At 36.5% G+C, this 23,431-nt stretch overlaps 1 long non-coding RNA gene across 2 annotated transcripts in view; it reads left to right on the top strand.

Moving 5' to 3' along the window:
• The first annotated feature begins 392 nt into the window (after window positions 1-392).
• LOC147846666 (uncharacterized) overlaps window positions 393-23,431 on the top strand; it is a 42,812-nt gene continuing 19,773 nt past the window's right edge. The window contains exons 1-4 of one of the 2 annotated variants that reach the window (XR_015476156.1): window positions 393-716; window positions 2,660-2,775; window positions 8,052-8,183; window positions 9,152-9,347. This is a non-coding gene — a long non-coding RNA (uncharacterized LOC147846666). Of the gene's footprint in view, window positions 717-2,019; window positions 2,776-8,051; window positions 8,184-9,151; window positions 9,348-23,431 lie in introns of those variants that run through there. The other variant, XR_015476155.1, reaches the window with a different exon arrangement.

Below are 23,431 nucleotides of genomic sequence, written 5' to 3' on the forward strand. Positions count from 1 at the left end.
TTTTCCCCCTACATAATGATTTCAAAACGTACACCCAGCTGCAGTTCATTTTCAACCTTTTACCTCATTTCATTCTCTCTCTCTCTCTCTCTCTCTCTCTCTCTCTCTCTCTCTCTTTCTGATGGTTGTTTGAAAATCGTTGTTTGATTTGTGAATGACTGTAAATAAACTTGCTCTAATTTGTGTACATCTATTTGTCTGTGTTATTTTACTCCATTTTTACTGATCTTTCGAATTTAATTAATGTGTTAAAGTCAAGTCTTTCTGTCTCTCTGTCTCTCTGTCTCTCTCTCTCTCTCTCTCTCCTTCGTTTCTCTTTCTTTTCTATTTCTGAGCTTAAGGGCCTGTAGCTGAGCTCGTCTCTGCTTCTGTTAATCAGCATAACCTTTCTGTGTGCTTTGTCGGTGACACAGAGGCTGCCATAAAAAAGATGGTTCTCAGCATCCGTAGCAGCTTCGCTCTTCTTCTCTCAGTGCCTTTCGATTTCCATCGCAGCTCTGTAGATAGCGGACGCTTTCCGTTTGAAGTCTGTCATCGGCGGAGAGAAGGAAAAGGGATTTGTGGATGAGGAACCCCACCTTTCATCGCACGATGCCTTGCCCTGAGGGGGTTTATCCTAATTAAAGCACATACATGCTGGTTGAGGATGGCACAGAGACGCGTGGAACTCGGCCCTGGTGGAAACCGGCAGCGGCGCAGGGAAGAGTCTCTGGCTGGTGCTTACTCTTTTTTTGGTCTTGGTTGTGGATTTGATCTGTACGGATTGTAAGGTAGCATGGCCTCATGGTTTGTCTTTATGCTGCAGGGATGATATTCTGAGTCTGTGGTTTAATTGCCTAACTTTTGCCAAGACTCTGGGAGCGGAGTGTTCACACCGCATCCTAAAGTGATCGCAGCGCGCTGCTGTCTTATAGCGTGTCTCTAATTGCACAAGAGGCTCCCTTGGGTAAAGCCTACAGAGAGGACTGGAAAAAACTCCAAAAGTCAAAAGTGTACGAGCCTTTGAATGAGATCTTTTGGAAACTTTGCACCTCCAAAAGATGATTTTGTTTTTTTAAATTTCCTTTAAAAGGTTGAATTATACACTCACCGGCCACTTTATTAGGTACACCTTACTAGTACGTTTTTCCAATCTTCTGTTGTCCAATTTTGGTGAGCCTGTGTGAATTTTAGCCTCAGTTTACTGTTCTTAGCTGACCGGAGTGGCTGCCGGTGTGGTCTTCTGCTGCTGTAGCCCATCCTCTGATGCTCGGTTTGAACTGGAGCAGATCGTCTTGTCCATGTCTACATGCCTAAATGCATTGAGTTGCAGCCATATCATTGGCTGATTAGAGATTTCTTTAACAAGCAGTTGGATGAGTGTACCTAATAAAGTGGCCAATGAGTGTATGTAGATAAAACAAAGTAGCATTATGAGGTTCACTTAATTTTACTTTTGTAACAATGTATTCAGATTGATGAGGGTCGAAATGCAGTTTAATAACTCTTGAGTCAGACAGGCAATGGTCAAAGTAGGAGCAAACAGAAGCATTAAGGTAATCCAAAAGCAGAGTCGTGTTAACAGGCAAAATGGTCAATACAAAACAAAAAGTCAAAGGTCAAAAGCATGGTATAAAGGAGGCCAGCAAGTAAGTGCTGTGCAGGTAAACCTCACTCCTCAGACCTCTAAAGGCGCTGTAGCGACAGACGCTAGAGGCCATGGTCATTAGGCTCCTTCTTAGAGCAACCAACCCTCATGCGGATGGTCGGCGGCTCGATTCCAGCTCGGAGTGGGTTGGGTGGTGTAGGACTGGCGGGGTTACATTGGTGCCGTGACCCGGATGGGAGTGAGGTTTAGGGGGGTGAGTGTAGCGGAGGCCAGCTAGTAAGTGCTATGCAGGTAAACCTCACTCCTCAGACCACTAAATGTGCTCTAGCGACAGATGCTAGAGGCCATGGTCTTTAGCCTTCCTGTTAGAGCAACCGACTCCCATGCGGAGGGTCGCCGATTCGATCCCAACTCGGAGGGGGTTGGGTGGTGTAGTACCGGTGGGGTTACAATAGCAAGACTAGACAAGGAAACGTTTAGAATGTTACAGCAAATAGTAAGAAAAGTCAGCAATAGGTATGAATGAGAATGGTGTTTATATAGGAAGTATAATAAGCGTAAATTAAATTCAGATGTGTGTGTGTGTGTTTGTGTCAGTCCAGACTGTTTACAGCTGTAGCGGGTGTTAATTGGCGCAAAGACTCATGGCAGTTGTAAATTTAGTCCATGTAAATAACAGACAGATAAGCTGGAATGCTCTGTATTAAGTTTAATGGGCACTCCAGCTGATAATTGTAACAGCTTTGCTATTGTACATGCTTTACATTTCAAATATGTATACATATATGAATGTATTTCATTACAAATAAATAAATAAAATAAATATACTGTCACGGTTACACAAGGAAGTTTATCTTTTAAGGGTTTTATTTAAAACAATGTATCTGAATCAGAGAGATGAAGCAGGTGAGTGGTGTTGTAGAAGATGAGCGATCTCACACATCTGAAGGTGAGCGATCTCACACACAGTTCATCTGGGAAACATCAGAGGGTGAGCAATCTCACACACCGTTCATCAGGTAAACATCAGATCTTAACACCAGAATAACTTTAGCTACTTCCCTTATTCAGTGGTTTCAGGGTCCATTGGCGAATAGAGACATCCACGGGAGAAGATGAGAGGAGGAAGGAGATGACATAAGATGAATCATCCAACTTCAATACCGGCGGATAAATGAATGAATGAGGTGGGTATTTATGGTGTTTTGGTGATTGTGGGTGCAGGTGCAGGTAATTAGTATGCTGGTGATTGTTCACGGGTGTGGTGAGAGGTGGCTGGTGAAGGAGAGCGGTGCTTGGAGCTGCAGGAATGAGCCGAGGGTGTGACATGTACAGTTTTCAGCATAAAGCTGCGGTCAAACTAGAGTTTGTGTGTGCAAAATTCTGTCATACGGCGCTGTGAAAAGGGGCGGGATTAAACAAGATTATTAGACATTAAAAAAGCGAGCAATTACTCCATGTTTTAAATTTCTGTCCAGAGAGGTCATGTTTTGATCCTCGATTGGTCTCACCCAGTCAAGTGATGCGATTTCGCAGATCAGAGTTCACCAAGCTTGAACTTTGCACTGCAGCAACCTGCGAAACTTGACACATGACTTTGCGTTTCCAGTCTGACGCATTCACTTGCGTATGAATGGAAGTCTATGGGGGAAAAGCTCAGTGTGACCGCAGCTTTAATGAGTTCACCACATTTTGAAAATGAATATTTTTATCAGTTTCTTGGTGAATATAGTCAACATTTGCTGCATTTGAACAAAAACAGATGTATTCTATTTATTAAAATATGTTTAAAATTATATATATGGATATATAATATTTTAGTCACCAAACATCTTTGAAAATAGAAAGTTAATACATTTAAATTAATACAAAATATATTTAAAAAAAAGGAAAAAAAAATCAGCTTTTATATATTTTTAGTTTCTTTTGATTATTGCTGGGTTTTTTTTTTTCATTTTGTTTAAGAATTTCATCTAGCATTCAAATTTTTCAGTTCATTTTCCTTCGGCTTATGGTGTGTTCACACCAGGCGCGGAATGTGCAAATAAATCACGTGAGTAAAAAGACGTGTGAACATTTGGAGGTTACTCGCTTCATTCGCACAGCAAATTCGAGTTATCCTTGTCTGGTATGAACGCAGCATTTGGGCTCTGATTTATCAGTTTTACACAGTGAATGCCCTTCCAGCCGCAACCCACCACTGGGAAACACCCATACACACTCGCATTCGCACACACTTATACACTACAGCCAAATTTGTTTATTCAATTCACCTATAGCTCATGTCTTTGGACTGTGGGGGAAACCGGAGCACCCGTAGAAAAACCCACGCAGACAAGGAGAACATGCAAACTCCACACAGAAATGCCAACTGACCCAGCAACTTCCTTGCTGTGACGCGACAGTGCTAACCACTGAGCCATCGTGGCACTGCTAACATTCAAATTTAGACGACTAATCTTTGCACTGTTATCACAAGTTACTTTTTTGGATTGGCTCCAGATTTAGCTTCAGTACTGACTAATCTAATGCATTTGTAACATTGTAAAGCTTCCAATAGAAAAATATGCATTTAAATGAGAGATTTTGTGATGGTTAAAGTGCTTTTATTTCAGCCAAACTAAAATAAATCATGTACAATAATACCCGCAAGCTTTGCAATGTTATTGCCAAGCTCTACTAAAGGCCCTAAGTCATGAGAAAAGTGTCAAACATATCCATAAAAAAATCACCAATAATATTGTGAAATAGATAAATAGATTCAGATGGCGCTGCATAAAAAGCCTTCAGTTGTTGCTGCTTCTGTTGCGCTTGCTCCCTTAATTGTTGCATGCAGCCATATTTATTAATATATGTTGAAGTTGAGTGTCCCGTACGTAGACTTTACCAAATCAATCTTGCTTCCTTGACAGTTATAACGCTCTATGTGGGCAGCTAAAAATGTTTATGAGGCAGATGAAATTCTGATATGATTTTAACAATCTCTCAAATTCCCCACAAAGCACTTTTAAAGCACATTCCACCGCACCAGCCAGGAGACGGAAATCGAACCTACAGCGTCTTAAAAGCACAATGTCCCCTGAGGTGCCGGTGCCATTTGCACCACAATTGTCAACTATATATTTCCTTTCCTGCCATTTTTCATTCTGTTTTTTATGTCTGCTTCTGTGATAAACATGTCCAGTTTCGATCTGGTGTGACAGTGTAATTGAGCGAGTCGCGGGTTGACCGTCAGAAGGCATCTTGGTCGTTCTCTTGCTCTGTTGTAAATCCCAGCGCGGCCTTGACTCGCTAAACCTGACTTCCAGCCTATTTTTGCCTCACCTTGTGTTTATTTTCCTCATCCCGCTTGGCAGATTTATCCGCATTCTTCTCTGTGTTTTAAACGGCGAGCGGCTTGTGTCATAACCCGCACGACTCTGAATTGTAACGCTTTTTCGGTTTATGTCTCTTTTCCCGTTCGTTTTATTTCCTTCCTCCGTCTTTATAGCTGAATTGTGGGACGTGGAATGAGACTTGCAACCTTGGCTGTAGCGTGGATGGTCATGCAGCATGACAATGAGGCAGAGGCAGAAATTAGGTTTTCCATTAAGGGGCTAATATTTGCCCAATGGAACTAATTTCCAGGGGTTTTTTTATACATCAAGGATGGCACATTTTGTAATTATCTTATTATATTAAATGTATCTGTTATTTTTTAAACACGTCAATTGATCCATCCAATTATAGTAACAGTTACCAGTGTAATATTAACAGCAAACTGTTTAATGCTTCTCAAAGTTGTCATATACATTTGAAGTCAGAATTATTAGCGCCCCTGAATTATTAAACCACCTGTTTATTTTTCCCCCAATTTCTGTTTAACGGAGAGAAGATTTTTTTCAACTCATTTCTGATAACTAATTTATTTTATCTTTGCCATGATGACAGTAAATAATATTTGACTAGATATTTTTCGAGACACTTCTATACAGCTTAAAGTGACATTTAAAGGCTTAACTAGGTTAATGGGGTATATGCCGGAGCATGCTAATAGGACTTTTAATTTGCCAGTAATCTGGGTTAAGCGCTTCCGGCGAATTGAATGCCAATGCAAAATCCGGTGCGTTTAAGGTCTGTTTTCTTTAAAAATCAGCAATCTCCACTAGCTGAGTGATATCCGATTTAAAGTGGGTCTCAGATTGTACAAGAAGCACTGCATTAAATTACATTTCCCCCGCCATATCTTTATAATATGAGCATTTATTTTACCGCAGTATATTCAATGGAGCTTCTGCGTTAGCCTGCCGATTCTGACGGGCGCGTGCGAGTAAACAGCTTTTTGTCTCGTTTTACGCTTGAGCAACTAAATAAATGCTAAAGTTTATTTAACAGAATGTATTTTAATGACATTACAACATCGATGCTGTATAAGGAACCGTATAAAATAGAAAAAAATTCACAATAACAGGTCACCGGAAGTGTATCAGCATGGGAACAGCACTAGCTCGGTATATACCCAATTAGGCAAGTTAGGGTAATTAGGCATATTATTGTGTAGCGATGGTTTGTTCTGTAGACTATCGAAAAAAAAAAATTGCTTCAAGGAGCTAATAATTTTGACCTTAAAATAGTTAATAAAAAATTAAAAACAGCTTTAATTCTAGCAGAAATAAAACAAATAAGACTTTCTCCAGAAGGAAAAATATTATCAGACATACCGTGAACATTTCCTTGCTCTGTTAAACATCATTTGGGAAATATAAGAAAAAAAATCAAAGGGGGGCTAATAACTCTGACTTCAACTGTATATGCTTGCACTGTATAACAGTCAATGTAAATAATGATATAATACTATGAAGCTGAGGAATGCTTGATTCTGATTGACTGATGAACATGCTAAGGTGTGAAATTATTTTTGGGGAAACACAGCAAATATATTTATAATCTTTCTTCTGAATATCCGTTTATTTCTTTTACGTTTATGAAAATTAAAAATTTTTGACTGACTACAGAACAGCAGCAGGTACACACGTCAGAAGATGTTAATATTAGGTTAGATTTAGGTTGTGATGTCAGGTGACCAAAATTCAATGTCTAGCCAGCATCTAAGGCATGGGTGTCAAACTCAATTCCTGGAGGGCCGAAGCCCTGCACAGTTTAGTTCCAACCCTGCCCCAACACACTTACCTGTAGGTTTCAAACAAGCCTGAAGGACTCAATTAGTTTGATCAGGTGTGTTTAATTAGGGTTGGAACTAAACTGTGCAGAGCTGCGGCCCTTTTGGAACTGAGTTTGACACCTGTGATCTAAGGACAACGTTATTTTGATGTCCCGTACGTAGACTTTACCAAATCAATCTTGCTTCCTTGACAGTTATAACGCTCTATGTGGGCAGCTAAAAATGTTTATGAGGCAGATGAAATTCTGATATGATTTTAACAATCTCTCAAATTCCCCACAAAGCACTTTTAAAGCACATCCACAGCACCAGCCAGGAGACGGAAATCGAACCTACAGTGTCTTAAAAGCACAATGTCCCCTGAGGTGCCGGTGCCATTTGCACCACAATTGTCAACTATAATACTATAATACTATTGTTGTGAATTAAAGTGACACAAACAACTGAAGTAAGATCCAAATGCAGGTTTAATCGGTGGTCAGGCAAGCAGTGGTCAACACAGGTGCAAACAGGGGTAAGAGGACAATTCAGAATCACAGTCGAATACGGCAAGAGGTCAGAAAGGCAGGCGGCAGGCAAAGACAACTAGGCTAACGGTCGGTACACGGGATAACAAAACTGGGAAACGTGTTGTAATGCTACTGTGAAAGATAGCAAGACTCGACAAACTGGAAGCGTGAATGTGTGGCTTAAGTATGGTGTGAAATCAGTCTGTGACAAGGTTCAGCTGATGATTGCAATCAGGATAGATGAATGACCAGGCGTGCGTGTTTGGAAGAAGTGCATGTATGAAAATGTAGTCCTGGGATATGCGGAAGTGCAGTTCAAGTAAAGTGGAAACCAGCGATCTCCGGAGAACGATCGCTGGTTATCGTAACAGCTATGAAGCTGAGGAATGCTTGATTCTGATTGACTGATGAAGATGCTAAGGTGTGAAATTATTTTTGGGGAAACACAGCAAATATATTAATAATATTTCTTCTGCATATCCGTTTATTTCTTTTAAGTTTATGAAAATTTAAATTTTTTGACTGACTGCAGAACAGCAGCAGGTACACAACGTCAGAAGATGTTAATATTAGGTTAGATTTAGGTTGTGATGTCAGGTGACCAAAATTCAATGTCTAGCCAGCGTCTAAGGACAACGTTATTTTGATGTCCAATAATGACGTCGATATTTGGTTGATTTTAGGTTGTGTTAGAAAGTGATTAAAATCCAATGTCTGATAGACGTCATGGTGGTAACATCAACACAACATCAAGCTGTAACATCATTAGATGTTGATTTTTGGTTAATTTTAGGTTGTGTTGGAAACCAGCCTCCACCACGGCGACTGAAGCCCTGCACAAGACTTTTGGCCAGCGGAGAAATGAAAATGGTCGTGCCCAACTGAGTCTGGTTCCCTCAAGGTTTTTTTTCTTCACTCCCATCAGGTGAAGTTTTTTTTTCCCTCTCCGCTGTCGCCACTGCCTCGCATGGTTCAGGATTGGTAGAGCTACGCATCGATGAATTTGCTCTTCAGTGTTTGAACTCTCAGTAATGATTAAATCACACTGAACTGAGCTAAACTGAACTGAACTGAACTTAAACACTAAAAAACTGAACTACACTGTTCCAGTTACTATGACCATTTATGTGAAGCTGCTTTGACACAATCTACATTGTAAAAGCGCAATACAAATAAAGCTGAATTGAATGAATTGAATTGAAAGTGACCAAAATCCAACGTCTAGCCAACATCTTAAACCAACATCGTATTGATGTCAAATAGTGATATTTATTAGTCAGGTATGACAACCAAAATCCAACGTCTGATAGACATTATACTGGTAACATCCACACAAATTCTGATACCAAATGATCAACTAGACGTCAAGTTATTATTTGTTGTTCCTAAAACTTGCATAGGTGACAAGACTGTTGTCAGGTAGAGTATTTTTATCTATTGCAAACATATTTCTGTGCAATTGAAGACTGCTTTTGTGGTCCAGGGTTTAATTAACCACTCATTTTTTTATTACATCCAATAAAAATGTGACTTTAAAGTCATAAAAATGAAAACTACGACCATTGTGGCAACGAGCAAACAGTGGCGGCACTGAGGCTGGAATATTTAAGCAAGGCATGCCGTGGGAGAGAGACAGATAATAGGGAGAGAGAGACAGACCCATCGAACACAAGTTTCATCGGCTGCTTATGCGCTAAAACATATCAAAAATAAAGCATCAAACTTAAAAAAGTCTTCTTAATTAATAAGACTGTGTAATGAAAAGCGCTAAAGCTCGCCACGGGGATGTCATAACTCCGCATGTGTTCAGACATATACCGACTCAATCAAATGTGACTTGGCTTTTGATTTAGTGATCGTGTTTTGATGCCGTTATTCTCTTTGTCTTTTCAGATAACAGACGGATCTGTGTCTCTTTATGCGGGCCGCCCACTCATGCAGCAAGTGTCATCTGTATGTGTGGCATATTAAAGGCCTGTGGGAACTCATTAGGGTGACAGACGCAGGGCTTTCTCTCCCTCCCTTGGATTGCCATGTTTGTGCCATGACGGGTTCAGGATGTGCAGCGAGAGGGCAAAGGTGGTTTGCGGTGGGTACGAAGCTTTTTCAGTCGAATGCAAATTTGTGTTTTAGCTGCATTTGATGTTGAAGGGTGTTTCTTCAAATGCTGGCACTCCTGACCCTGAAAGTAAACTCTTAAAATGAGGTTTGATGAGTTCAGGGTGTCATTTCGAACACATCTGAAATTATTCGTTTGTGTTTGATGTCATTTCAGTGCTTGTGTTTGAAGTCATTTCAACACAGAACACCTCCAGAGATGCTTTTCGTCTTGGATTTTGCATGTCTGGGATATGTACAATTAAATACAGTGTTCAAAATTTGCATTGAAATTACAGCTTGAAGAGACGAGCTGTAATTACAAATGATGTTTGCTTGGATTTATTTTTTTCAAAATTAATACAATTATTTTATTTTATTTTTGTTTAAGTAATAATTATTTAAATTTTCTTTAATAAATATTTCATTTAGTAATTTATTTAATTTAATTATTAATTTAAATTAATTTAATCTTTTTTCTTATTCTTTAATTAATAAATTTTCATTTTTTTATTTAATTATATTGTTCTTTAATTAATAAATATTTTATTTTATTTGCTTTTATGTAGGTTTCAGTATGCAGTGGAGTAAAGTTCATTCTTTAGATTTTTTCATTAACATTTAGTTGTTAAATGACCTAATGTTTGGATTTCAGTCCTCACAGACAATGCAATACAAATTGTATTATCTGTAATTTATCTGTATTATATTTTATTTAAATAATATTCATATTTTTATTGTGTGTTTTTTTCTAAATCTTGGACAACAGGGTAAAAAAACTCAAATGAAATGAAATAATCAAAATATTTCCCTGGAACATTAAACTGTCAGAAGTTGAAGAAACACCTTTAACTTTATATAATTGTATTTAAACAAAATTATAGTGCATAATCTTATAATAACATGTGCTGATTATATTCATTCATTCATTCATTCATTCATTATTTTCTTTTTCTTTAATTATTAAATATTTTACTTAAACGTAATTTTTTGTTTTGTTTTATTTAATTTTTTCTTTAATTTATTAAATATTTATTAATTTTATTTAATCAATAAATATTTTATTTTATTTATTTTATCTTTCTTTAATTAATAAACATTTTACTTAATTTTTTGTTGCATTTAATATTTAATTAGATTTTTCTTTAATTTATTAAATTCTTTTGTTTTAATTATTTGTAAACTTTATTTCTCTTTAATAAATAATTATTATCATTTTACTAATTTATTTAAATTTAAATGTATTTAAATAAATTTCAATTATTTAAATTTATGAATTTTTAATAAATATTTCATTTATTTTATTTTTGTTTTATTTTATTTTAGTTTAGTTTTCTGTAATTAAAAAAATATTTTATTTTTTGTTTATAATTGTTTTTTATTTTTCTTTGATGATTTAAAAATATATATTTTATTTATTTTTCTTTAATTTAATAAATAATTTTATTTTGTTTTCTTTTCTTTTTTATTTATTTATTTTTTCTTTTCTTTTGTTTTATTTTTATTTAATTAATAAATATTGTTTTTTTTTCCCCAGAAAAAAAAAAACTCAATTTTTCCTTTTAGCCAAAATTATTTGCATGTTTCCAAGAAAGACCACAAGCTTGAATTATGCATAGTTGCTACAAACCTAATAACAGTAAGTTTGTGCAAGACGTAAAACCAGAAATACAGACAACTTGTTTCAGGCAGTTCAGAATTGTTCTTTCCTTTGGATGACAAAACCTTCATTTATCATTCTTTTTTAATCTTTAAAAACTTAGCAGTCCGTTAAAAATCAACAAACCGCAACATTGCACGCCATATAAATATTATACAAGCAAATACATTAAATCTGCAAAGGGATTTTTGTTTATGACTTCATAGGTGATCTCTTAGTTTTAGTTTTGTTTTATTTCTTCAAGCAGACATGGCCTGCTTCATCTCCTCAGAGAACATGTCTCTGGAGTGCATGTGTGTTTTTTTGAAAGTGTGTGCTGTGTGTATAAGGGACTCTGCTTTGTCTTTGGGGAGCAGGTGACTCATACGTTTAACAGATGTCATAATCGCGAACCCAAACACACCAAAAGCAGAGGTGTGAGAGAGCGCCACATGACTGAATACAGATCCAGCCTTTCATGTGTGTTCGGGTCAAAATCACAGTTGCTAAGCGGCTCAGCCTGTTGCTTGGGTGATGTGTAAACATGATAATAATCCCCCGCCCTGAGCTAATGCGCTTGTATTGTTTGTTTGGGATGAATATGTGAATAATGAAGACATTGTCCGGATAGTATCATCATCATTTTGGTTCGTGTCAACAAGCGTGGTCTCGTCAGAGCAGGACTTTTAATCATCTGTGACATGCAATCTGTAGAGTCGCTTTTTCAGGCCTTGTTGACAACGGGGTGGCTGTTATGTCAGTCTTGAGGTTGATTTTAAGCATGATGAGGGATTTCTTTAAGGTGGCACAGTTTGGTTTGAAGGTGAAGTGTTGCTTTTGGGTGCAACTTGTGAAACTAGAAAAATAAAGTGTCAAAAATGGAAACACTGTATTTTAAGGTGTCCTTTTTGCACATGTATTATTATAGTAATTAATTTTCAATTAATTATGCATGCATTACATAATCAGAACTAACCATAGACCTAACCCCCATCTTGATGCTAACCACGTAAGTACATATAGTTAATTAATAATATGTTGTGGTCACATTAGAATTTGAGCTTGCGAAATTTTGTCATACGTGCTGCGAAAACGGGTGGGATTAAACGAAATGATTAGACATTAAAAAAAGGGAGGGGCTGGTCCATATTTTAATTTTCTGTCCAGATAGGTCATGTTTCGATTTTGGATTGGTCTCACGCAATCACTTGATGCGATTTCATAGGTCAGATTTTGCCAAGTTTGAACTTTCCAATGCAGCGACCTGCAAAACTTGTCGTACGAGTTTGCGTTTCCAGTTTGCCGCATTTGCATGCGTATTGATAGAATTCTATGGGGCGAAAAGTGCAGTGTGACCTCGGCTTCACTCAGTATTGAAATGAATAGTAACAGTCAAACATCCTAAAATAAAGTGTTACCAAATTAAATTCCCGAGAATATCTTTTATTGGTGAGACAAATAGATGGCCCCGCCCCCACACTTTTGCCAATGGACAGTATGATACTGCAAACATCAATTTTTTAATGAGCAGAAACAGTGACCATATTGTATTATCATATTAATCAGTATTAACAATATTTAATGCTTTTCTCTTTTTTTTTATATTGACATTAGCTTTGCTGTCATCTAACATTCACTTTACACTCGATGTTTACCTTTTCAGACATTTTATTTATTTTTAAATAAGCTTCATTTAAATTAAAATGGTTTTATTATATTAGAGAAGAAAAAACATGTAGAGAATAAAGAAATAAATGACTAACTAGCTAAATAAATAAATAAATGCATAAATAAATGCATAAATAAATAATCAACTAACTAAATAAATAAAAGCACAAATAAATAAATATAAATGCATAAATAAATAAATGACTAACTTACTAACTAGTTAAATAGATGCAAACATAAATGCATAAATAACTAAATAAGTAAATAAGTAAACATAAATAAATGACTAACAAAACAAACAAACAAACAAACAAACTAACTAACTAACTAACTAACTAACTAACTAACTAACTAACTAACTAACTAACTAACTAACTAACTAACTAAATAAATAAATAAATAAATAAATAAATAAATAAATAAATAAATAAATGAATGCATAAAAATGAACTACAAACTAAATAAATAAGTAAAAAAATAAATATATATATAAATAAAAATGCATAAATAAATTAATAAATAAATTCATAAAGTAAATAAATAAATAAATGACTAAATAACAAAATAAATAAGTAAATGAATAAATATATAAATAAGTAAATGCAGAAATAAATACATAATCAAATGCATAAATCAATTGGTAAATAAATGCATAAATAAATGAGTAAATGACCAACTAAATAAATAAATTAACAAATAAGTAACTAAACAAATAAGTAATTAAAAAATGCATAAATAAATAAATGACTAAATAACTTACTAACTAAAACAAACAAACAAATAAATAAATAAATAAATAAATAAATAAATAAATAAATAAATAAATAAATAAATAAATAAATAAATAAATAAAAAAACAAAGAAATAAAGAAATAGTAATTTCTGTACTGGCTACTGTTGGTTTTTTTTTATCATGGAAACAGCAAAACAGGAAAAAAGTGTACTTTCTCACCATGGAGACGGCATTTCAAGCTCATTCATAACCAATTTAAAATTCATTATAATTCCAACTTGTATGCAAATTAGAGGACCTAAAGTTGGCGATAATACCTTTGCAGCAAATAATGCACAGCTATTATACAAACCAGCATGTCAGCAGGATTTAATTAGCTGACGAGTAAACAGCGAGCATGTTTAAGGATATGAATTAAACATCGGCAGCGCTAAACTACTCTGTGCATGCTTCGATTCGAGTGATTTATAATTTCCTTGATTGTTTTCGCTAGATGTGCAAATGTTTTCTCTTTGACAGTTCCACAATGCAGGGTTCCCTTATAATTATGAATTAATAAATATCGCTGTTTAATTTGTTTCCCGCACGCAATTTTCCCCAAACGAATCGCCGGTGCAACCCACAGCAGTAATCAGCCACAACATAGAGACGGATTCCAAGAGAATCAAGGCACTTGACATTCACATCTGCAGAGGTCTCATTATCCAGACGGCGTCGTCTTGCCCGTATCCGTCTCTTCTGAATGCATTTTGGCTTTTACAGCCTTTTCACTTCCTGCTCCATTATCTGTGTTATCGTCCTCTCCCTCTCCCTGTCGCTGTGAGGTAAATGCGGAATGTCACACTCAATATTCCGGACGTGCCGTGATTAATTCCCCAGAGTTTCTCTTGGCCAGTTTACTAGCGGCCAGCCTGTGGTCGTCGGACGCTCCTTTGTCTCCTCCAATTCCCATTACGCTTTGCTGGCACTGACCTAATTTCCTCACCACCCGCTCGGCTTCCAACTCGGAGCCCGCTGCTGTCACCGGCTGAACTGCCCCACAGGGACCCATTCGCAAACTGATGGGCAGTTTTATAGCTGAGCGTTTTATGGCTATTTTTTTTATTCCGAATTGTTTCAGTCAGCTAGCTCTGCTCATCTTCCGCGTCTAAGCCCCAGGGTGCAGCAGTGCAGGGGGGTTCGAGAATCAAACGAATCCTGCCGTATTTACCGCCTCCATAAAAAAAATACGCCGCAACAGTTTGTCAACTTTGCACCCGCTGAGGCATTTGCCGGAGCCATAATCTCCTAAAGATGTGAGGTGATTAGTTTGGAAATAACACTGCTGCTTCAGGGAGCCCGGTTTTATGGGCCGAAGCTTGAACAGACGTATGGAAATACAACTTCTGAGACGATTTTCTTGAGGTGGTCTCCCCGCTCCCATTTTCAATCTGATGAATGTCTGTTCCTGCCAAACATATTCGAGTCGCAAGTCACTCGTGTGTCGTAGTGTTATCCAAGCACTGCTTCTGTTCGCCGGTTACCCCGCGACCTCCATTCCCGGATTATCTGTTTCCTTTCACTCCATCACCTTTCTTCAGACTTAATAGGAAATCTGTCCGTTCCTTCGGCATCTATTAGCATGAAACATGCCCATTCAGCTTTTGACTTCCATGCTAATAGGGAGTAGCCAGGGTGTTTCAGGGGATCCCGAGGGTGCGGCCTCTATCGCCCGCTCGTATCTTAATGCGCGTCTTCCAGAACAAATTGGCCTGTTTACTTAAGAATTGGCGGTCGCCCATGAATATTTGATAGCAAGTGACTGTTGACGGCCGCGTACAATGACTCTCTTATCTTATTTAGCCAGCCTGGCAGGCTCACGCCTCCCAACACTTCCCCTGAGAGACGCACACCACTGAAAGGGTTTGCAATCCAATACGGCAGCTGCACACCAAAGCCAGCGGTTATCATTGAGAGCGCAGGGCCGTCTAAGCCTTTCCCCCCATTTCCCCCAACCGTCGGGTATACAGGATATTAGCTCCAACCTCTCATATCACCTTTGCCGCAACGGCTAATAATACAGCAGCCTGGAAATCAATGAAGCTGCCCTAGATTTCGGCTCGCCGCTCTCCATAAAGGGATCCAGAGGGCAGCGAGCTTTTCGTCCCCCCCCCCCATTTCTCTGTTTTCTCTTATTATAGAGAAAGAAAAATGGGTGACCGGGACTCAGAGATCATTTCTCCCGCTCTGAAAGTGCAGGCCGCTCTCTCCAGGGAGGTGAGTGTTTCTCTGGGCTTTATAGTACGGGATGACAGCGGCTGTCTCTCTTCATTAGAGCGCAGGCCTTTGCTCTGTGAGATGGTAATTCGGCAGTGCGGGATTGTGCTGAGTGCGCAGAGGAGAGAGTTCTGGGTGGGCTGATGGAGACGAGGACAGAGCCAGAGAGATGTGATGAGATCTGGTTTCGCTCTCCAGGCCAGTGGTGGGCGACCTCATCCGCAAAAGACCCCCGAGGCTCTGTGTTTGCTCTCTTAATGCACCTGCCTGAACAAATGCGAATGACAGCAGAGTTAAATAGGAGCTAAAAATACAATGCGACTGCACACAGGGGTGGGTTATTGGAAAACAGTAACTGTTTGTGCAACGGTTAAACAGTAAAAAAATATAAAAAATTAAAGAAAGATGAAATCCTGTAATCACTTTACAATAAGGTTGTTTTACTTAATGTTAGTTAATGCATTTACCAACATGAACAAACAACAGACAATACATTTATTACAGTATTTGTTCATCTTAGTTCACGTTACTTAAAGAGCCCCTATTATGGGTTTTTGAAAATGACCTTCCCTAGTGTGTAAGAGCTCTAAGTGAAGTGAAATATCCAGCTAAGGCTTAAATCTGAAAGTGCACAGTGTTTAAAACTATTGATTCATCTATAAAAGAGTCGACTCATACGTTAAATGAATCATCTTGATAACGAGTCTTTAGCCGTTTCGGCGTGACATCGATACAAACCTTAAGCCTCGCCCAATTGTTGCCCACGCAAACCCGGGAAAATTTAAACCTGTGGCCCCGCCCACAAACACTTCAGCAGATCCTGGTTGAGTCAAGTCATGAAGATGCTGTGCTCAGCTGGATATTAGTGGAAGTGTGAGGGAAAGTAAAGCTGCGTCCCAAATCGCATACTTATGCACTATTCTACGCCATTTTGTAGTATAAATAGTGTAAGTAGTGTGTTCACACTGAAAACTCTTAAAATAATAAGTGCACTTTAATTACCCGGATGATACACTCATTCAGCCGCTAAAATGAAGTGTGGAATGTTGGACACTTCACGCACTCAACGACCGCAGGTTTGCTTACGTAGCGGAAGGGGCGGAGCTATCGGACGCACATGTTGAATAACTTTATTTATTTTGGATGGTGAAAGCAAAATTCTCCTACGAGAGTGATTATAGCGCCTCCCGATGGTAAATGCGGCAATACTTACGGCAGGTATTATTTGATAATTCGGTTGTTTATTTCACTGATTTGGCAACCGTCAAACGTCATCAGGGAAACGGTTTGAATTTCCTCTTAGTAAAAAAACATTAGTGTGCCATTTGGGACGACACTACATACATATACTATCCTGTTGAGTGTGTAAGTGCATAAGTACATAGTGCATGAGTGCATAGTGTATAGTGTGCCATTTGGGACGCAGCTTAAGCTTATCTACCCAAAGATGAAACTGTGAAAAGTTAGTGGTTGAGGTTTATTTTTACAAAAAAACCTCAGCATTATAGCCCCAGCCTTGTGCTTTTGGAATCTACACGCTTACAACGGGGGATTCGTCAGCCGTTTGTTAAAGGAAGGATCTGAAAAGACTACTGATGTAAAGGACTTGTCTGAGCTCGACAGGAACTTTATTAGTACATGGATCAGTGGATCATGGAGCAGTTTCTTCCTCCATTTTCCTCCTTTGCTCTGTGAGATGGTAATTCTGCAGTGCGGGATTGTGCTGAGTGCGCAGAGGAGAGAGTTCTGGGTGGGCTAATGGAGACGAGGACAGAGCCAGAGAGATGTGATGAGATCTGGTTTCGCTCTCCAGGCCAGTGGTGGGCGACCTCATCCGCAAAAGACCCCCGAGGCTCTGTGTTTTTGGAATCTACACACTTACAACGGGGGATTCGTCAGCCGTTTGTTGAAGGAAGGATCTGAAAAGACTACTGATGTAAAGGACTTGTCTGAGTTCGACAGGAACTTTATTAGTTTCACAAGTGTAAGTAAGTGTGATCAAAATGGTTGCCTCATTTTCTCCTGCTTGCAAATTATGTGTTTTAATTGTGCAACCGCTTGTACGGTATCAGGTTAACTCTTTTAATTTTCAAATCGTGTCCAATGCTACATTGAAAACGTGATGCGTGCTGCTTTGTTCTCGGATTTAAATGCATTTGTGAGCTCATGTTCCACGGTCCGGGATAAATCAGACTTCATGGAAAAAACAGGAGTGTTGGCAGGTATGCCCACACATACGCTCTGACTACTTCAATATTGTTGATAAGCCGAGCTGGGTATTTCACTCGTCTCACACTAAACGCTGTCGACCAATAGCAACATGCTGTCATCGGTCCAATCAGCGCAGATTAGCTTCGCACTAAAGAGGGGTTTGGTAATAAATGAATCACTGAACGACATGCATAGGTATTCTTTTAAAAGGCCATAGGTTTTTTTTTTTTTTTGCAGTCATTTTAATTGATTCCATATTAACATTTGACATGTTTTCTCTGAATCCTACAATAGTTTTAAGTTATTTTCAATCTTTGAAATAATCTTCTCAAATGTGATCATCATTGAGCTGGGCATCCATAGGGAACCACCTAAAATGAGGTCTGTAGCCTGTTACATTATATGACTCCTTCAATACATTCATCGTAAGTAGTTTGTTTTTAATTACCTCTGGAAATGGCTGAAAGGTAACCATCAAACTATTCAAACCCCATTTATATCTGTATTAAATTGATGCAGAACTGCATCATAAAAGGATACATTCCTTCATTCGTTTTCTTCTCGGCTTAGTCACTTTATTAATCAGGGGTTAATGAACCGCCAACTTATCCAGCACGTTTTGCACAGCGGATGCCCTTCCAGCTGCAACCCATCACTAGGAAACACCCATACACTCTCATTTACAAAAATACACGGGCAAATTTAGCTCACCCAATTAATCTATAGCGCATGTCTTTGGATTTGTGGAGCACCCGGAGGAAACCCACAAGAACACGGGGAGAACATGCAAACTCCTCATAGGAATACCAACTGACCCAGCCGAGGCTCAAACCAGCAACCTTCTTGCTGTAAGGCAACATTGCTACCTACTATGCCGCCCCTTAAATGGAGTGTTCACCTAAAATTCTAAATCTACTCACCATTTATTCACCCTCAAGTGGTTCCAAAACATTTATGTGTTTCTTTATTCTCGACTTGTCCAAAACCTGTTTGAGTTTCATGCTTCTGTTAAACATAAATGAAGATATTTTAGAAACATGTCAAAAACCGACAGCCATTAATTTTTATTGTATTTTTTTCCATCCATGTCAATGGAACTGTGGGTGTCACATTTGCTGACAGACAGTTTGGGCTACTTATCAGAATTATGGGAAATGTCGGCCCGACAATATTAAATTAGATGAACTTTTTTAGTTTTATGCCTCACCCATAATATAAATATATATATATATATATATATATATATATATATATATATATATATATATATATATATATATATATATATATATATATATATACTGGATGTTGGTGTTTTTAAAAATACCTTCTTTTGGTTTAATAGAAAAAAAATTTACTCAAAAAGGTGAAAGCTGAAACCACTTGAGGATGAGTAAAATGTACATTTTTGTGCGAACAAGAAGATTAATTATCAAATTAATGATCATTTGTTGTCTATTGATCTGATCTTGTACCCACTTATCAACATGCTTTCAGACATTCAGAGCTGGATAGAGAGTCGCAAGAAGTCATTTATCAGAGGTTTTGCCCAAAGCTGCTTAAAGCGCTCATGTTACATGGACAATCCCATTGGAACAACCTGGGGTTAAGTGCTTTACCCAAGGCCACAATGGTGGCGGGTCATGGTTTACTCCATGGCTTGAACCTGAACCCTTCAGATTGTCAGCGCTAAACTGTATTGTGATGGATGGAGTAAACATTATGAACTGTGCACTTAAGCTAAACACACAAACAAAGGATTTAAGCTGCATACTCATATCAATACTGTTTTTACACAATTTCTGCAATTCAGTCAAATCAACTGATCAAATTGTAAAAAAAAAGGAAAGTGACGCGATCCTTTAGACATTTATTTTAGTAAACAGTAAATCTGCAGCTGTTAGGCCATATCATATTATTTTTAAATTTTCCAAATTGATGTTTAAGGATTATTTTTCACTGTATTTCCTTTTATATATTTCTTCTGGAGAAAGATTTTTTTTATTTGGCTGAAATAAAAAAAAAATAATAATTTAATTAAAAAAAAAGTAAAACTGCTAAGGTCAGTATCATTAGCCCCCTTAAGATTGTTTTTGTCTATTGACTTAATTAATTATCCAAAATTCCCTAATTAAACTATTGCCTTTAAATTGTTCTGTAAGCTGAACAATATCTTTCAAAATAACTAGCAACATATTTTTAGTGTCATCGTGGCAGACAAAAGAAATTAGTTATTAAAAAATTGTTAATAAATCTATGCTTAAATTTTTAAAAATGTGCACAAATGTAACAATTTTTCTATGCCACCATGATGAACAGAATAATTTTCTTTAAAACAAAAAGTGAAAAAATATATATATATTTGACCAGTAGTGTATACACTCTCACCGGCCACTTTATTAGGTACACTTGTCAAATTTCTAATCAGCCAATCACATGGCAGCAACTCAATGCATGTAGACATGGTCAAGACGATCTGCTGCTGTTCAAACCGAGCATCAGAATGAGGAAGAAAGGTGATTTAAGTGACTTTTAGCCATATTCTGATGGCTACTTCCAGCAGTATAACACACCATGTCATGAAGTGCAAATCATCAAGAAACCAGACTGCTTTCTTGAACATGACAATGAGTTAGCTGTACTCAAATGGCCTCCACAGTCACCAGATCTCAATCCAAAAGAGCACTTTTGGGATGTGGAGGAACGGGAGATTCACATCATGGATGTGCAGCTGAAAAATCTACAGCAACTGTGTGATGCTATCATGTCAATATGAACCAAAATCTCTGAGGAATTTTCCAGTACCTTGATGAATCTATGCCATGAAAGATTAAGGCAGTTCTGAAGGCAAAAAGGGGTCCAACCCGGTGTAAGGTGCACCTAATAAAGTGGCCGGTGAGTGTGTAATGCTTTACACTGCACTGTTCATTTGTGGATAAAATGCTGGGCTTAATGAAATTAAAATGTATAATATTTTGTGCACATTTCTATGATGCATTTGGGCATAATATTAAATTCTAGAAAATATAGTTAACATGAGGGCATCAAGGTGGCGCAGCTGGTAGCACAATCGCCTCACAGCAAGAAGGTTGATGGTTCAAGCCTTGGCTGGGTCAGTTGGCATTTCTGTGTGGAGTTTGCATGTTCTCCCCGTGTGCTATATGTGAATTGAATAAGCTAAATTGTCCGTAGTGTATGAGTGTGAATGAGTGTGTACGGATGTTTCCCAGTGATGGGTTGCAGCTGGAAGGGCATCCACTGCGGAAAACATGTGCTGGATAAATTGGCGGTTCATTCCGCTGTGGCGACACCAGATTAATAAAGGGACTAAGCCGAAAAGAACATGAATGAATGAAGGAAAAATTAACATGATATAAAAACAACTCAAGTCTATACATTGTCCTTAAGGAAGTGAAAACATGTTAGTGATTCATAACATAACATTCAATGACCATAGTCTAATGCTGACCACAGAGTGTTACATAGAAAAGAAGTCACAATTCAGTATGCAAATGTGATGATGCAGCATTACGAATGCTAAACACACTCGACTGAATTTATTTGAAGCTACTCTCAGTAGAATAATGGCTAACTTTAGCTCTCTATTCCCGCCCTGTTCGTTTTCTTCCCGTTGTATCAATCAGGTGAATAATTAATAAAGTTTAATTGTCTGAGCTTGGGCGAACCCTTCTAGAAAAACACATCCTTAAATGACAACACAAGTAAGTTACGGAGTTTACGAAAGTGCGCTGTTTTAAAATGCAGACTCATACTGAAATAAAAATAGACGCATAGTTAATAAAAAGAAGGGTGTGCAGATCTGCCTGCGTGAATACAGAAGAGTTGTGAACATCAGGTCATTTCCATCAGCCTTGTGAATTTAAATGTCTGTTATTGGCTTACGATACAGAGCAGCCAAGGCCGAAACTGACTGTGAGGGGCGATTAAAGGGGAATCAACTATTTTTCTTCCCCCTTTCATAACACTTTCCCCCCAGCACTTCAGTCAGACTTAAAGACTGCTGCTGAAATATTTAGACGCGCTCTTCAGATCTCACTGTTCTGCTGATTGGATGTAGAAGCTCATCTGATGCTAGAATTGATCTACATGCATGTTTTACACGGTCATCTGATTTTCATTGCAATGCTTATGCGTTTAAAGCAGCATTCACTTTTAAACGCTGCAGGGTTATTTAATCAGATAACTTCAGATAGTTTGGTTTACAAAGTCGCCTGCTCTCTTTTATGGAGCCCTTCTGCTTCTTTTATTTGCTGTGATAAGGTTTGACAATTGCTGATATGACTTGGATGAGTGCTACTTGAATGAGTGCTAATTGTGTTTGTTGTACTGTAGGTTTCTATATACGCTGATCAGCCAATGTCAATTCATTCATCTTCCCCATTCTGTTATGTATTAAAAAATAAAATAGAAAACATATGCATATTTCTATGCATATTCAGTGGTTTGAGATGATGTGTTGTGGGGTTATATTGGTTGTTTTAAATCACTTAAAATAATAATTAAAAAAAGTAATAATTTACAATTAAATTATTAAAAATGTAATATAAAATATATATAATTTGTAATTAATCATTTTAAACTTAACACACATACATAATACTTATATAAAACAAATATACTATGATAATAATAATAATTATTATAATTGTAATAATAATAATTAATTTTAATAATATTAATGAATATTATATTGTTATTATAATTAAAATTATGGGAATGGTACTTATTAAATAAATAAATATGAATAAAAATACAAATCAATTATTTTAAATTGCACAATATAAAACATTACAATGTACTATTAGTGAATAACAATAAATTACATTTTTTTATGTTGCGATTTTTAAAACTGCACAACATAAAACACAATAATCTATTATTTTCATAAAATAAATGAATCATTGGTTGGCCTGAATAAGATAAAATAAAACAAAAAGTAAAAATAAAGAAATTAATTAAATAAAAAAGTTAAGTGAAATAAAATAAACAAACAAACAAATAAATAAATAAAAATATATATTAAAATAAAGTAAAATAAATAAATACATTAAAATAAATTAAAATAAATAAGTAAATAAATAAAGTTAAATAAATAAACAAACAAATTAAAATAAATAAATAAAGTAGAATAAATAAGTAAATAAAGTAAAATAAATAAATAAAGTAAAATCAGTAAATAAAGTAAAATAAAGTAAAAAATAAAATATAGTAAAATAAATAAATAAATAATAAATAAATAAATAAATAAGTAAAATAAATAAGTAAATAAAGTAAAATAAATAAATAAATCAATAAATAAAGTGAAATAAATAAATAAATGAATAAAGTAAAATAAACAAATAAATAGGTAAATTAAGTAAAATATATAAATAAAGTGAAATAAATAAATAAATGAATAAAGTAAAATAAACAAATTAGGTTAAATAAATTATTTAATTAAAATAAAAAATGAATAAAGTAAAATAAATAAATAAAGTAATATAAACAAATAAATAAAATAAACAAACCAATTAAATACATACAAAAATAAAGCAAAATAAATAAAATA

The sequence above is a fragment of the Danio rerio genome, chromosome 1, assembly GCF_052040795.2.
Source record: "Danio rerio strain M-AB ecotype USA chromosome 1, GRCz13ab, whole genome shotgun sequence".
Classification (NCBI taxonomy): domain Eukaryota; kingdom Metazoa; phylum Chordata; class Actinopteri; order Cypriniformes; family Danionidae; genus Danio; species Danio rerio.